We start from the raw sequence: 14,641 nt of genomic DNA, 5'->3' as shown, positions 1-14,641 counted from the left end.
CAAGCAGACCTTGCAGTACTGCTATTCAAAAAATGTCTAAATTATTATGTTCCTTTATTTTTGAGGGTTTTCAGCAAACTTTTAATAATTATTAAACTAGTAGTGTGTTGTGTAGCACTTTGAAATGTCATGGTAAACTTTTTTTGAACTGATATAGAATACTGTGAAAAATTCTGAAGAGCTAGGTCTACAGCTATCAGATAATCATTTGACATACATATATCATATTTCAACAGAATGAATTAAGTTTGCTGCAGAATGCTAACTCTCATGATCTATTATAAGAACAGCAATTGATAAAAAATTAGGAAACTGATGATTGGGAATAGCAAAAATCTAAAAAATGAAAACCTTTATAAAATGCAAGATTTTCTCTGAAACAGTGGGACCCTTTTACATAGAGTTCTATCCAGGAAATCACTACTGATATTTACTGATTGTCTGTGACTTTTAATATAATCCTTACACAATTCAGTATAGCTATTAATTCCTTAAATGTAACTATCATGATTTTTTCTCCATCTTTTATATATATGTATATATATATGTTTTTATATATATATGTAAGATCTTAAGAACATGCAGAAGCATACAATTTTTTATGCTCATATATTGAACTGCTTTACCAAAGAAGCAAATATTGCTGAGGTGACAGTTTTGCTTCTTTGCATTCTTAAAGAGGGAGACTTGTTTTAAAACCAAACAAATCAAATAAAGGCAGAGGGAGAATATTCCAGACCTGTATTTTTGTAGCATGGAGCCTCAATATTGCAACCATTTTGGTGGGTCACTTGCAGCTCGCTTACTTGTAGAAACATAGAATGGTTTGGGTTGATATTACTAGATATTATCTAGTTCCAACTGTCCCACCATAGGCAGTTTACAGTTTAAAACCATATCCTCTTGTCTTATCACTATCTGCCTGTCGCAGACATTTCTCCACAGAAATCCTTTTCTTTCATATTTCTGTGTCTTCGGGAGCCAGAGGCCCCCGAAGAGAAGGTAAACAATTATTATCAGCTGCTGTGGAATGCAATAGGATTCACCTTGATTAGCTCATTTTCTATGTTTATAATTAAGGGCCAATCATCAGTGCAAGCCAGGGGACTGAGTCCCTGGACACAACTTTGTTGTGGATTCTTTTCTATCTATTCTTAGCTTAGCTAGCAGCTCTGCAAACCTCTCTCTATATTCTATTAGTATAGTGGTAATGTATTATATATCATATATTAATAAATTCAGCCTTCTGATCAAGATACAAGATTCACCGTCTCTCTCTCACCAGCAGCGACCCACTCAGGCCGCTGTAATATCTGCCCATGTAAAAAACCCATCCTTTCTCTTTTTTATAAGCTCCCTTTAAGTACTTAGAAGGCTTTAAGATGTCCCCAGAGCCTTCTCTTCTCTGGGCTGAACAACCACAACTACCTCAGCCCGCCTCCATAGGAGAGGTGCTCCAACCCTCTGATCATCTTTGTTGACCTTCTCTGAACTTGTTCCAACAGGTCCATGTCTTTCTCATGCTGAAGACCCAGATCTGGGTGCAAGACTCCAGGTGGGATCTCACAAGAAGAGGGGGAGAATCACCTTTCTCAATCTGCGGGCCATTCATCTCTTGATGGATTCCAGGATGAAGTTGGCTTTCTGGGGTGTGAGTTGGCATGCTGCCTGGCATGCTGGTGGCTCATGTTCAGCATTTCATCCATGAGAGCCCTTCAGTCCTTCTTCACAGAGCCGCTACCAGTGAGTTCTTTCGCCAGCCTGTGCTGATATCTGGGATTGCCCTGAACTAGGTGCAGCACATTGCACTTGGTCTTCTTGAACTTCATGAAGTTCCCACAAGTCCACTTCTTAAGTTTGTCCAGTTCCTTGGACATCCTTTCCTTCTACTATGTCAAGTGCAGCATCCAGCTTTGGGTCACCTGCAAACCTGCGGAATGTGCACTCAATCTCTCTGTCTGTATTGTTGGTAATGATATTAAAGAGCCCCGGCCCAAAGACAGAGCCCAGGGGCACCACCTGTCACCAGCCTGCACCTGGATACAGAGCCATTGATTGCAACTCACTGGCTGTGTCCATCCAGTCAAGTTCTTACCCACCAAATAGTCCACCTTACCAATATATGTCTCTCCAACTTGGAGATAAGAATGTGAAGTGGGACCATGTCAAAGGCCTTGCAGAATTTTAAGTTGGTCTTCTTTTGTCAAACATTGCAGTTGCTTCATCATGGAAGGCACCCTCCTGGTCAGCACAATTTTTTCTTCATAAAGCCACGCTGGCTGTCTCAGATCACCTCCTTGTCTTGGATGTGCTTTAACACTGTTTCCATGAGGATCTGCTTCATGATCTGAACACACACAGAGGTGAGGTTTACTGATCTATAGTTCCCCAGATCTTCCTTTCTCCCTTTTTTAAGAACAGGAGCTATGCTACCATTTTTCCAGTCCTTGGGGACATTAAATTGCCATGAAATTTTAAATATGATGTTTGGCAACAACACCAGCCAGTTCCATCAGAACCCTTGGATACATGCACGCCATCAGGCCCCATAGACTTGTGGTTGTCCAATTTCACTAGTCTCAAACCTGTTCTTCACTTACAGTGCTACATAGCACCAGTATGTGAGGCAAAAGTTTAGCTGAACACCAACATTTTGCACAACTGTCAAATCTGGTGTTGGTTAGTAGTGTTTTCATTTAGAATTCTTAATCAGAAGAGAGTAGCTACAGAAAGCCACAGACAATTTCAATACCATGTATCCAAGCAGCGTAATTGTTCTGGGCTATATCCAAAATTTGCTAGCAAAATAGAGTTTAGATGTTTTGGGGTAATGATATTACAATAAAGATGCAATGTTTTATCTATAAAAGAGATGCTGCCTAGTTATTTTTTATTGGATTGTAAAATATGATTGTATTTCCTATCATTGCCTGGAAATATTCCATAAATTTTAAGCTATTTGATACCATGGCTTGATAATTATATCTTGCAAGGGGAAAAAGGTAGATTTATTGTAAATTTTATGAGCTCATATAGGCAGAGAATAACAATTATAAATAAGCTTTCTTGCTACAACTGAAAAACATCTGCTAATTTCTTCAAGGATAAAAGAAACATTCGTGGTTAAAGGTGTGATATATCTGTCTCACTTAATGAAAAAATAAAAGTTTATGCATAGTTTTTCTACTATGCTGCTATTGTGTAACTCAAATGTACTTGAATTTTAATAGAAACTAAAATTATTTCTTCTTGCTCAAAGTCTTCAGTTCTAGATGAAAGTTTTGCTCTTTGTGCTGATTCCAGTGAAACATTTACATACCCTCCTAAGTCATTGGAAGAATCTCTTCAGGATCAAAAAGGTTTGAAGTGTGTTTTCTTTTACTGAAACAGAGGTATTCCATGCAGATATGAAGATTTCTGACAACTCTGATGGACACAAAATTTCTCCTAATGAACTTTCTGAAAATAAACTTTGGGAAAGTGGATTTTTTTCTGGCTAAGGAACAGAGCAATCCAAAATATTAAACTAAAAAGAAAATTATACATTTAAAAAGCTTTCCCCCCCCACACACACAATTTATCTTGTAATATTTAATTTTACCTCAACCTATAACAAGAACAGAAAAAAAATATTTGTAATATACTGTGGGATCTCAGCACCTCAGGACTGAGGTGCAGAGTGACCGAGATCACCCTTGGGGGGCTCGGGAGTCCTGGAATGTTGCCAGAAGTGTCTGGTGGCTGGACTTTGATCCTACACGGGAGACGACACCTGTATGAGGACTGGAAAGGTTTCACTGGGGTAAATGGTGAAGGGATAAGTTAATTCGAGTGTAAGACACAGGGTTTTGGATTTCTGTACAGGGGGGTCTAGAGAGGTAAGATGGAGGAATTGGGGCGTGTCCTGTCCTTCTTCTTCTTCTTCTTGGCCTCCATCTTCTGTGGTGATGGTGGCACTTTGGGATTGGTTATTACTAGAAGTGCACTGGTTAATAAGGGTAAAAGGTATTGGGGAAAAATGATAAATATTGTATACGTAATTTCGAGTATAAAGATAAGTGACCGCCCCGGGGGCTCGCAGTGTGCCCATGGCTGGCTGCTGTGCAGACCTCTGCTGGGCTGAGGGAAAATCTTTTAGATAAACAATTAATAAACACCGAGACCGAGAAAAGATCTGAAGCCTCTCTTCTCATCCTTTGAAGCGCCGGCTGCCCAAGACCACCCTGGGCCTTTTCAGGTCACCTAAACAGCCGAGAAACCGACAATATACTAATGACACTAATGACTGCCCTGAGGCACTCCCCGAAGCTGGGAAGCTGGGCATTCCCTGCAGATGGAGATTTTGATAGCTGCATGTTTATGCGGGAGTTCTCTCTGGGTTGCCACATTCCTTCTAAAGACAGCTTTTCCCCAGGTCTGCTCTGTCTGGGTGGGTGATGAGCACGAGTTGATCTTGTCTCTGGGGCGGGGAGGATGCCTGTCCCCTCCTGTGAGAGCAGCCACAGCCCACCTCGGCTGCCTGCCCTGTCCACAGCGCTCCCAGGAGCCACTTTAATCCCACTTAAATCTCTCATTGCCCCTGGCCATGCCCTCACCACATCCGCCTTCCCTGCCAGCACTGCTGGCTCTTGGCGGGTTCTCCACTCAGGTTCCCCAAATTCCAACCCATTCCACCCCGTGCCCAACCCATTCCAATGTTCACTCCCCAGAACTTACTGTAGCTGCTGCTGCTGCTGCTGCTCACCTCACCTCACTAACTTTTGATACAGTCCATTCATCACTTAGTATGATACGTTCAAAGGATGCTTTTTTTTCTGGTGATCTAGTGATCTTTTCCCATAACCATATTTTTACGATTATCTGCAAGAATTTCATTAAAAAATATTATTTACGATTTTTTGGGTGTTATTAATTCATTTAATGAGCTTCCTTTTCTATGAAACCTGAATTCTGTCTGTGCAAAGCCATTACTGAACTGATTGAAAATGTATTTTACCTAACTTTAAATTTTGAAGTGTGAGCAGCAGGAGAGACAGAGTGATGTCTATTGCTGAATATGGGATCTGAAGTCTTTACTCCAAGTAAACCACTTTCATGAATTAAAACAAAAAACATGAAGAAAACAAGCCTTCTTGCTCCTTCTCCCAAGTTCTTTGGAGTGTTTTCAATAGATAATCAATGCATATGTCAAAGGTAGATAAAAGTTCTTTAATTACTGTGGTTTTCCTCCCTGAAATTGTCAATGATTTCACAATTACTTTGGTTAATTTACACTTTATCACTCTAAGCTGTATCTGGTGAGGCATGAAAACTCCAGGCAACCATTCATTGTCTCGTTTCTTCTTCAAATTCAAGATTATTAAATTGACCTTTTGCTTTCATTAAAAATGGACCCTTGAAATAAGTTTAGAATAAAATTCAACCATTAAATTACAATTATTTCTAGGAAGGACTGAATTTTTTTTTAAAGCACCACTAAAATCAATCCTGTACATCTGGTCCAAACTAGAAAAATTTCAATGTTTATCTCATTTAAAATAGATAAGGATTTGACTAGATAGGTTGTTTTTCTTACTGTATCTCTAGAATAGCTAATTATGCATTTTATAGTCTGTGTGGTGTTTATTCTAATATATTCTTCATCTTGATTATTCCCTACAGGCACTCAAAGATATCTTCATCACTCTTATTTCTTTCTAACTTTACACAACATATTTAATTAATTTTTTTTTAAATTCTGCCATAGTTAAATGATAGGCAATTTAATGAATATCAGTTTCTAGGTAATTTAATGAATATCAGTTTCTAAGGAAAACGACAACACTTTATAAAGTGTTTCTATCATGGGCACACAATTCTAAGACTCCATAAATAATCTGAGCTTTAGTTTGGTTTTTTTGCTACATCAAAATAGCAGATCAATAAGAAATCTGCACCTAAAGAAATTTGTGCAGGCTCAAGGCTGTTTTACTTCGAATGAAAGTAAGAGAGCTTTCAATATAGTTCTCTTATTGCAACCTCAAACAAAATGGATAAATCCAGCCTGGAATCAGAGCATATTTTGCACCTATAATTCAGGTATTGATGAGAGGATATGGAATCTCCATCTGTGGAGACATTGAAAACCCAACTGAACCTGCTCCTCACCAGCTTGTGCTAGCTGACAATTCTTTGAGCTGGGGGTCTGATCCCATAACATGATCTAACATGATCATAATTAATTTTGATAGGTCAAAGTAATTTTCTTTTAAACTTAATTTGCCAAAAATTATTTTAAAATCTAAATTTTTCCTTAAAAGCTATGATACGCTCTGAAGTGTTAAAACTTTGCATCAATTTTCAAGGATTTAAGGACATTTAATTCATAAATTTAACAGAACTTCTGTTGAACCTTCTTTCTGGGGAAAAACCTCAAAATAAAAAAAATATTTTTTATAAATCTGTATGGTTTTAAACAATAAAATGTACTGATGCCATGATTTTCAGTACTGATGTAAATTGAAATTGAGTAATTTAGATCAAGCCTCTAAATATAACTTACTAAATAGGTGTGTCTTATTTTTTCCCCCATTTTTTCTTCAATCTGCTTTGAGCTTAAAGTAGGGCTCATATGTCATCCTGGAGTCCTGCAGACACCTGAATGGTACAGTACTAACAGATTCTCTCTACATTTCTAAAATCTTTCTAATTTCATTGTCATACAAACTTTCCTCTGATATAATTTCACCCATCTAATTGAATGCCAAAGAAAACCATACTTGGATAGTTTGGACCCACCTCTGTTTAGCACATAAAATGAAAGTTTCTATACAATGTGTACATGTAGGACACTAAGCTGATTCTCATGCCATCACAGCAGCTGATCTGGATGGTTCCTGTACCTGTATAGCACAACACACTCACTTTGTTGTCTGCTGTTACTAATTGATGTACCTCTGAAATTGCAGATGTGACCCCAGAGCTGCATCCAAGTAAGCAAAGGATGCAAAACCCTAGCATTTTCTGCTGCTTTGAAAATCTGCAAGCAAATGTCATTAACTATTACCTCCAAATCATGAAAAGAAATTAGTCTGCTAGGAACATATTCTTTCATAAAAGTAATTTCCACAGTTTTGTAAAATATCCTTAAAAAGCATACAAATGGGCCTTCAGAAACATACCCACCTAATTCATACCTCTAATTATAGCCAAATTTATTTTGAAAGATCTTTAAAAATTTGTTAAAATTAAGTTGGTTTTCACTTTGGAGATAGAGTGTTCTCAAAATTTTTACTTATATATTTTGCTCACCAATCTAACATGAACACAAATCTGCTTCTTTTTTGCAATATATTTACATACTCATTTCTCATTCAATTCAGGGTTCCTCACAGTGTTACTAAGTATTACTTTATAATTTCCATGTTCACTAACACTGGCAATTGAGCTGTTGAGATGATTTTTGCTTATCCTAGGGAAAAACAAAAAAAAAAAAAAAAAAAGAAAAGAAAAGAAAAGAAAAGGAATCAGTCAGTGCCTTTGACTCTTCTAGTAATGCTGCAGGAAGAATTCCAGCCCAGCGTTTGCCCTCTTCCTCTTTCTTATCCCCTGTTATTTTGTGTCATAAGGCATCATTACAGAGTGATGTTTGCTTCTGTACAAGTCAGCAGAAAAGAAATTGCATAGCCCACTTTGTCTTCTTTACTTTGCATTAACTGTGTCAGTTTTGATTTGTTATTTTTCAGAATGTTTCAAGCACTGCCAACTTGAAATATTTTATCCTTATAGAATAAAAGGGTTTTTTTAAGTTGGAAAGGCATACTGAAATTTTTCTATTACTTCTGCACAAGCAAAAAAACCAGATTAATATTGCAATATTTATATTTATTGAGAATGTTTTACACAAAATACTGTGAAAAAATGTCTTTTCTTTGAGGTTTTTCATAAGCCTATATTTAGCTTTTCTTGTTATTAATAGATCAGTTGAAGATCAGTTTGTTTACAAATAAACATTGGACTTTAGTGACATGGAATGTTAGCTGACAGAAATGCATATAATAAATAAAAAAACTCTTAAAATGTATTATACAGATATATGACATTTTATTTCAGTAATGTTAATAAAACTATCTGTGATAAATTTCTTTGTAATAGCTTGTGTAGGTTTTTGGTTTTTTTAAATGATCTGTGCTTCAAATAGTCTTGGTAACGCAATGTTGTATAAAGTTTCTTGTCATAAAGATGTACTACCTGAATGCACCTCAATACACTTTTTCAAGGTTTTATTCTTTCTACATTGAAAATCATCACTCAGAGAAACTCTTCTATGCATTTTGGAGCTGCTAAATGGTGTGAAAAATTTTGGTGAGAGAAGCATCTTTCAGCAGCAGATAGAAGTGATTGAAACTCCTGATTATATCTGCAAGTTGATCTAGATGTCTGCTTGTTCTTTGATTTTGGGGCACCATAACAGTATTTGGATAAGTTGTTCAATAAACTTGCTCAGTGAATTTTACTCAGTTTTTCTGACAATCCCGTCTTTTGATATAAATAGGAATGGTCCCTCTATAACTGCGTAGGGCTTTTCAGTATTGCAATTTGGTGCCTTACATCAAAAGAAATTCAATCACTTTATTATTCATAGCAGAAGTTGAATGGAAAATTTTATTTCTTGATGTCAGTTCACTCATTTCATGCTTGAAGTACTCTATACTTTTATCTTTGAAATGAAGGTGGCAGACTTGGAGGAAACAACACAAGCTGAGTGGTTTTAAACTCACTAGTTAAGACTTGTTTATGCATATACTTAAAATTGTTAGTTCTTTCATAATGCGGTACAAGAGAAGTCCATCTGGAATGTAAATCAGATATAAGTGCTGTTACAAGGTTTACTTTGTGTTTCCAGACAGATGGACAGGCTTACACAATCACTTTTCACCAACTGCTTCTGATAAGCTCATTTTGAGACTGCCTGTTCATTCAAATGAACAATTTTGTAAGATAATAAGTTTGAACTGAGACTTAGTGTTTCCTGCATAAAGCCATTGACCCATGGGTGAACAGAGAACAAACAAGATCCTCTGTGTATTAGAAAGGGAGTAGCAAGTGTAATTGTAACAATGCTTTTCTTACCTTTGTAATGATTAACCTAGTAAGCAAGAATCACTGCCAAAGGGATACAATAATTTGTGTCAAATTGCCAGGAAAAAGTGAAATTCATTAGAAATAAAAGAAAAATCGGTTGGATCTTACAGAAGTTAATCATTTTAATGATAGTGATACTCCACTGTGCATTCTGTAACTGCCTGTAAAAAAGACAAAGTCTGTCTGAAAATCAATGCCTACCGCCCAGCAGAGATACAGAATAGATACTGCTGTTACTTGCTTTATTCCTTCATCTTTTTGGGATTTGAAAGAAATAGTCAAGGAACCTTAGAGGATTGTAGATAAAATGCTGAAAATGCTGGCCTCACTGATCACTTGGCCACTAGCCACCAATCCAAATAAAAACAGCTGAAACCAAGGCAAGCCCAGACTAACCCTAACAGCCTGCACTGTCAGGTCACTAAAATGAGAGAGGTCTCCTTTTCAGTTACAGCTAAGTTGTCCATCCGCGGCTTTTTTTGTTTGTTTTAGCTTTGATTTCCTTTACAGAATCACAGCATATTGTTCAGAAGAAATTTCTTGAATTTGTTTGATCCAACATCCAGCCTGTAACAGAATTTTCGCCAAACATATGATCGTGTCATTATGACTTTGGCTAGCTGAGTCTTAAAAACTTCAAAGAATGATGATTCTACACTCCCTTGTGTCATGTGCTGTGCTACCACCCCAGTAAAAATGCATCTTTTCCTTCGAGTTAACCTGAGCTCCCAAACTGTAACCTGTGGCTATTTCCCCTGGCTTAAAACCATGTTGTGCTTGTAATTTCTCCTCACACACCTGTAGCCTTTAACCTCATCTCCTTCTGGTTCATCCAGGCTCACAGGCTCAGTCTCTAGTTCTAAGTGATGGTTTGAAAGCCCCATATATGACCAGAGATGCCCTTCACATTTATTTCTTCCCTTTTTTGTGGCTCCTTTTGTGGCCCTGGCAAATGTTTTTCTCACGTATATTGTGGTCACTGTTTCAAGCAGCTCTAGAACTCAACACTTTGAATGAGACCCAAGTGTCAGCGAGGAGTTTCTTCCCTCAGAGGCTCTCTAGCATACCTTGAAGTTATGACACCCAGAACTGTAGTCTTGGTATTTTTCTCCAGGACATCTGCCCAGTCTGTCATATTGCCCATCAGTTTGGAGATTTTAGGCAAAGTAAATAAACAAAATATTATTTTTTAAGTGCCTTAATAATTATAAATACTCAAAATAGATCTTAGACTATACGTATTCCTATTCCTGATTTTCCAAATGGAATTTTACACTGAGACTTTGAATGTTTGTACTTAATTCCCCATTTCACTGTGGTGAATGGAGCATAACCTCACAATGGTTGTTCAGATCATTAAGAATCAAATTATACAAGCTGTAGGAGAGTACGTTTTAAAAATAAAAGCCAGTTTGCTTCACAAATATCAATTTTCTGCCATTCAAAAGCATTTCAATTTTTTTTCCTTTGAATAGGCTACTTAAACAGCATACCATTTCTGACCAGATTTAAGAAATTTTGCAATCTGAAAAATATGTAATCAACTGTAACCGTCCAAATCTTTTCACACTGAAAAAAATTAACTGGCTTTTTAAAAATAATGCATATTGAAAAATGATGAAGTAAAATTCAAATTATTTTTCAAATATATGCCCAAGTGTTATATTAATTTTGCTGTATGATAAACAAAATATTTTCAGATATATGATCTTTTTTGTAATGCAAGTAGAAAAATTTGATTTTGTGTAACCCCTGTTAAAATAGCTTTTCTTACCTTGCTGTTATAACAGTATAGTTGTCAAAATAAATTACATATCAAAGCCTTTCACTTCTGAGCATAGCTTTTTTTTTTTTTTTGCAGTCTACACAAAAGACAAAATGGAATAACATACTTTAATGAACTCTATCTTAAGTGAATGCCCTAGGCAAAATGCAATTTAAGTACAAAGAATAAAATGAAACTCTAATAGGTGTCACTAATCAAAAATGTACAAATGAATTCTGATTTCTGACAAGAGTTTTTACAAACAGCCTGTTGCCTCAGGAAGATAGCACTCCAACCAAAATTATTATAGATAATTTTAGTATCAGCAGCATGTGTATTTTATTTAGTATGTGTTTTCATTCTGAACTCTAGAGGCTCAGTTCAATAGTTCTGCTCTTGTACTTTCTATTTCCCCCTCTAGATTATGAGAGCAAAAAAAGGAAACCTTATTTGTAAGTAGACTTGCATGTGTTTATTACTTAAATTCAGCTACCCATTTGAAGATAATCTTGGAATTACTCTCCATGTAAATTCCATGATCTCCAAAAATAGTCATGGATACAGCTATGTATTCATTCATTGCCTTCCCATTAGAATAGAGGTCTATTTTGAAGTGAGGTAATGGCCTTATGCTTTCATTCCTTTTCTTTCTCAATGAGTTCCTATAGAATCACAGAATGGTTCCAGTCATAAGGGACGTCTGGAGAGGTCCAATCAAGTTCAAACCTGCCACTCAAAGGAAGATCACCTAAACCAGACTGATAAAGACCAAGTTCAATTGAATTTTGAAAATCAGCACAGAGGGAGATCCCATATCTGCTCTGGGATACCAGTTCTAGTGTTCGACCATTCATAGAGTGAAAAAGTTGTTCTCCATTTAAGCATGTTTCAATTTATATCCATTGTCTCTTGTCCTGGCACTGAAATAGTCTGGCTCTATATTTTTTACTCCCAGCCATCAGGGAGTTGATAGTCTGAAATACTCTCATGTTGCTTACCAGTGTAACAAAAATGGTATAAAATATAAGTAGCAAAATATAGACTTGAGAAAGCTATGTACTTATTATTTGATTATATTATTAATTTTTTGTTCCTGCAGATGTATTATGCCTCCTTTTAAAGAACATTAGAACATATTTTACTTCATCACTTCATTTTTTATATGTGGAAGAGCTCTTGTAATTTCTTATTGCTGTAGTGGACTGCTGTACATTACTGGAGAGCATTAGAAATGTAAATAACTAAAGTATGCTCAGTCATGAACAGGCAATAGATTAATTACTATTTTAGATTATGTGGAGCTGTGTTTGGATTTCGGTTACTAACTTTTACTTATTTTATATACATTCTAGACCTCAAAGATTTTTAAGGCATTTTCTTACTCATAATTCAGTAACTTAATTCTGTAAAAGTACTTACATAGCTCAGCTGTGGGTAAGACAAGAGATGCACTTATCTGACCTAAATGAACAGGCCTAAATGTCATGGACAGGTAGAAGAATTATAAAAGAAAGGCCTTACAAAATGTGCTTCACACATTTTCTGCTCCAGCTGATACAATGTGTAGTTACTGTATCTACTTACAAAATACTAAAAATTAAATCCATGGTTAACCTGCAGTTAACCAGCATGATTTTAAGACGCACAAAATAGCTTAAAGCTGACTGACCATTCAAGTTGTCAGTCCATTCTAAATATCCTTGTTAAACTTTCCAGATCTTCATTTTTGAAAAGCAGTTTTCCCAGTAACATGGTCAGGAACTGTGTGTACATTGGGTTTGTCTGAGTATTCTTGAAAAGTGGAGTTGTTTGTGACAATACAGATGACAAAACAATAGCAATGAGAGTCCATTCAGGCATTTTGTGAATAGTATTTCTGTTTTTAACTGCAAAGTTTGGACAAGATTTTTTTGCTCTGTGTAAACATCACCTGAAGCAAACTGAAGAAGGCCCAAAACTGTGGATAATGCTTCTCTTAAGGTTTTCAAGGACGAATTGGTTTCCAATCTGCATTTGTGCATTTGAATCCACAAGTGGGAAGGTGATATCTTCCTGTTGATCCTCTTTGTCTTTGCTTGGATGTTCCCCTGCTTGCGCTTGTGTCGCTGCCTCTTCAGCCAAGATGCATCTTCCTTTATAGAACTCTTTTACTCTGAGTTTTAGGAACTCTGTTTCTTCTTTGAATTTTTCATAACTGGGCACAGGCTTAACTATTCCACCTGAGCCTATGAAAGGTGAAGAGTAGTTCAAACTGTTTTCAGACTCCCCTACAACAGCTGTGTTGAGATGATCAGCTGTATCTAAGCCATCCTTATCAAGTTCTTCAATCTCCTGGTTGACAGATGCTATGCACTCTGATGAGCACAAAGAAGTATAGTTTGGGCCATGGAGAAATTTTAGTTTCCTCAGTTCTCCATTCCATAAGTGTTTGCCTAAGCACTTCTAGCAAACTACCTCTGGAATTAACTGGATGCCTCAGTTCAGGGTTTTTATGTTCTGTTGAGTTAGATAGTGTTCTTTTAAGATGTTCTGCTTCTCTTTTGCTCATATCTAGAAAAACTCTCTGTGATCCACGAGTATTTTCAAAGATTTCTGAAGCATTTGATTTTCCAGGAGCAGTATTGTCGGAAGGTGCTGCAGTTACTTCATTCTGAACAGAACAAGTATGTCTCTCTTCCTGAGTGTCTAATTTACAATGAGAGTTCAGTGGCTTCTACCACATCTGCATCTTCAGTTTTAGGGATAGCATGGACTTTCTGAGCGTGGTTCTTTTTGAGGATGCAATTTTCTTTGCAATTGCTGTGCAAAATTGGCTAAACTTGACTGACTTCCTAGTAGGACAGAAGAAATAAATCTTTGTTAGGTATCAGCACTGCTGTCATTGGCTGTGTGATGAGAACCATATTCACCTGGATCTGAAGATATCCTAGGATTTTCAATGTCAAATGCTTTAATTACTTCATCACACAGTTTCACCTCTTCTGCAGACTGTCCACTCCACCCCTCCTTCAGCAGCTCTATGTCTTGTGGTTTTTCTTCTTCTCTCTTCCACACTGGACTTTTGGAAATTTGAGCTTCAAAATATTTAGATGCTCTAAAAAGTTGCTGCAAAAGCACTTTCTTTCAGTGACATAATAAATTCTGTTCATTTTTATTGAAATTCTGTACTTCTACTTTGGCATATTTTCCAATTTATTGTGACATGGAGGATAACCACAGAGTTTGATGATAGACCTCTCATCAACAACGTTTTTATAGTGGAGTAATACATTTTCCACAATTTAGAAGGAACTCTTCAGCAATGTCCTTTTACAGGAGCTGCTCAACCACAGACAATGCTTTTTTCTCACATTCAATCTAGTTTCTCCATGCAGCCTCCAGAACTGCTTTCCTTTGAGCAGTATCTTCATTTTTCTGAGCAGCTCAAGGCTTATTTCCTGTGTGCTGCCAGTGGGGCTTGCCCATCCCAGCCACCACCATCGCCATCACCACTGCTCTGCCCAGCCCGTGGCTCTTCTCTTCTCCCAAGATTCTTTGCAGCAATTAATTTTACGTTCTTAACTAAGTCCTATAACCTTCAATTTCATCTGCAGCAGTTCTTTAAAGTTTAGAAATAATTAGCTCATGAAAAAAAATATTTACTTTTCAAGCAGACAAAGTTAAAATACAACCTGACATTCCTGTTGGTCAGGGTGTTGGTAGCAGTCCAATTGAATGGTGGCTGCATGCACGAACGCGTAAGCGGCTCAAAGT

The 14,641-nt window shown here is 36.8% G+C and overlaps 1 pseudogene; it reads right to left on the bottom strand.

The window, feature by feature from the left end:
- Window positions 1–12,568: 12,568 nt before the first annotated feature.
- LOC131557194 (putative RNA polymerase II subunit B1 CTD phosphatase RPAP2) lies at window positions 12,569–14,374 on the bottom strand (annotated as a pseudogene).
- Between the last annotated feature and the right edge of the window lie 267 nt (window positions 14,375–14,641).

Source organism: Ammospiza caudacuta, chromosome 4 (assembly GCF_027887145.1).
Source record: "Ammospiza caudacuta isolate bAmmCau1 chromosome 4, bAmmCau1.pri, whole genome shotgun sequence".
Lineage (NCBI taxonomy): Eukaryota > Metazoa > Chordata > Aves > Passeriformes > Passerellidae > Ammospiza > Ammospiza caudacuta.
The sequence above is the reverse complement of the archived record's forward strand: the minus strand, read 5'-3'. Positions and strand labels throughout refer to the sequence as shown.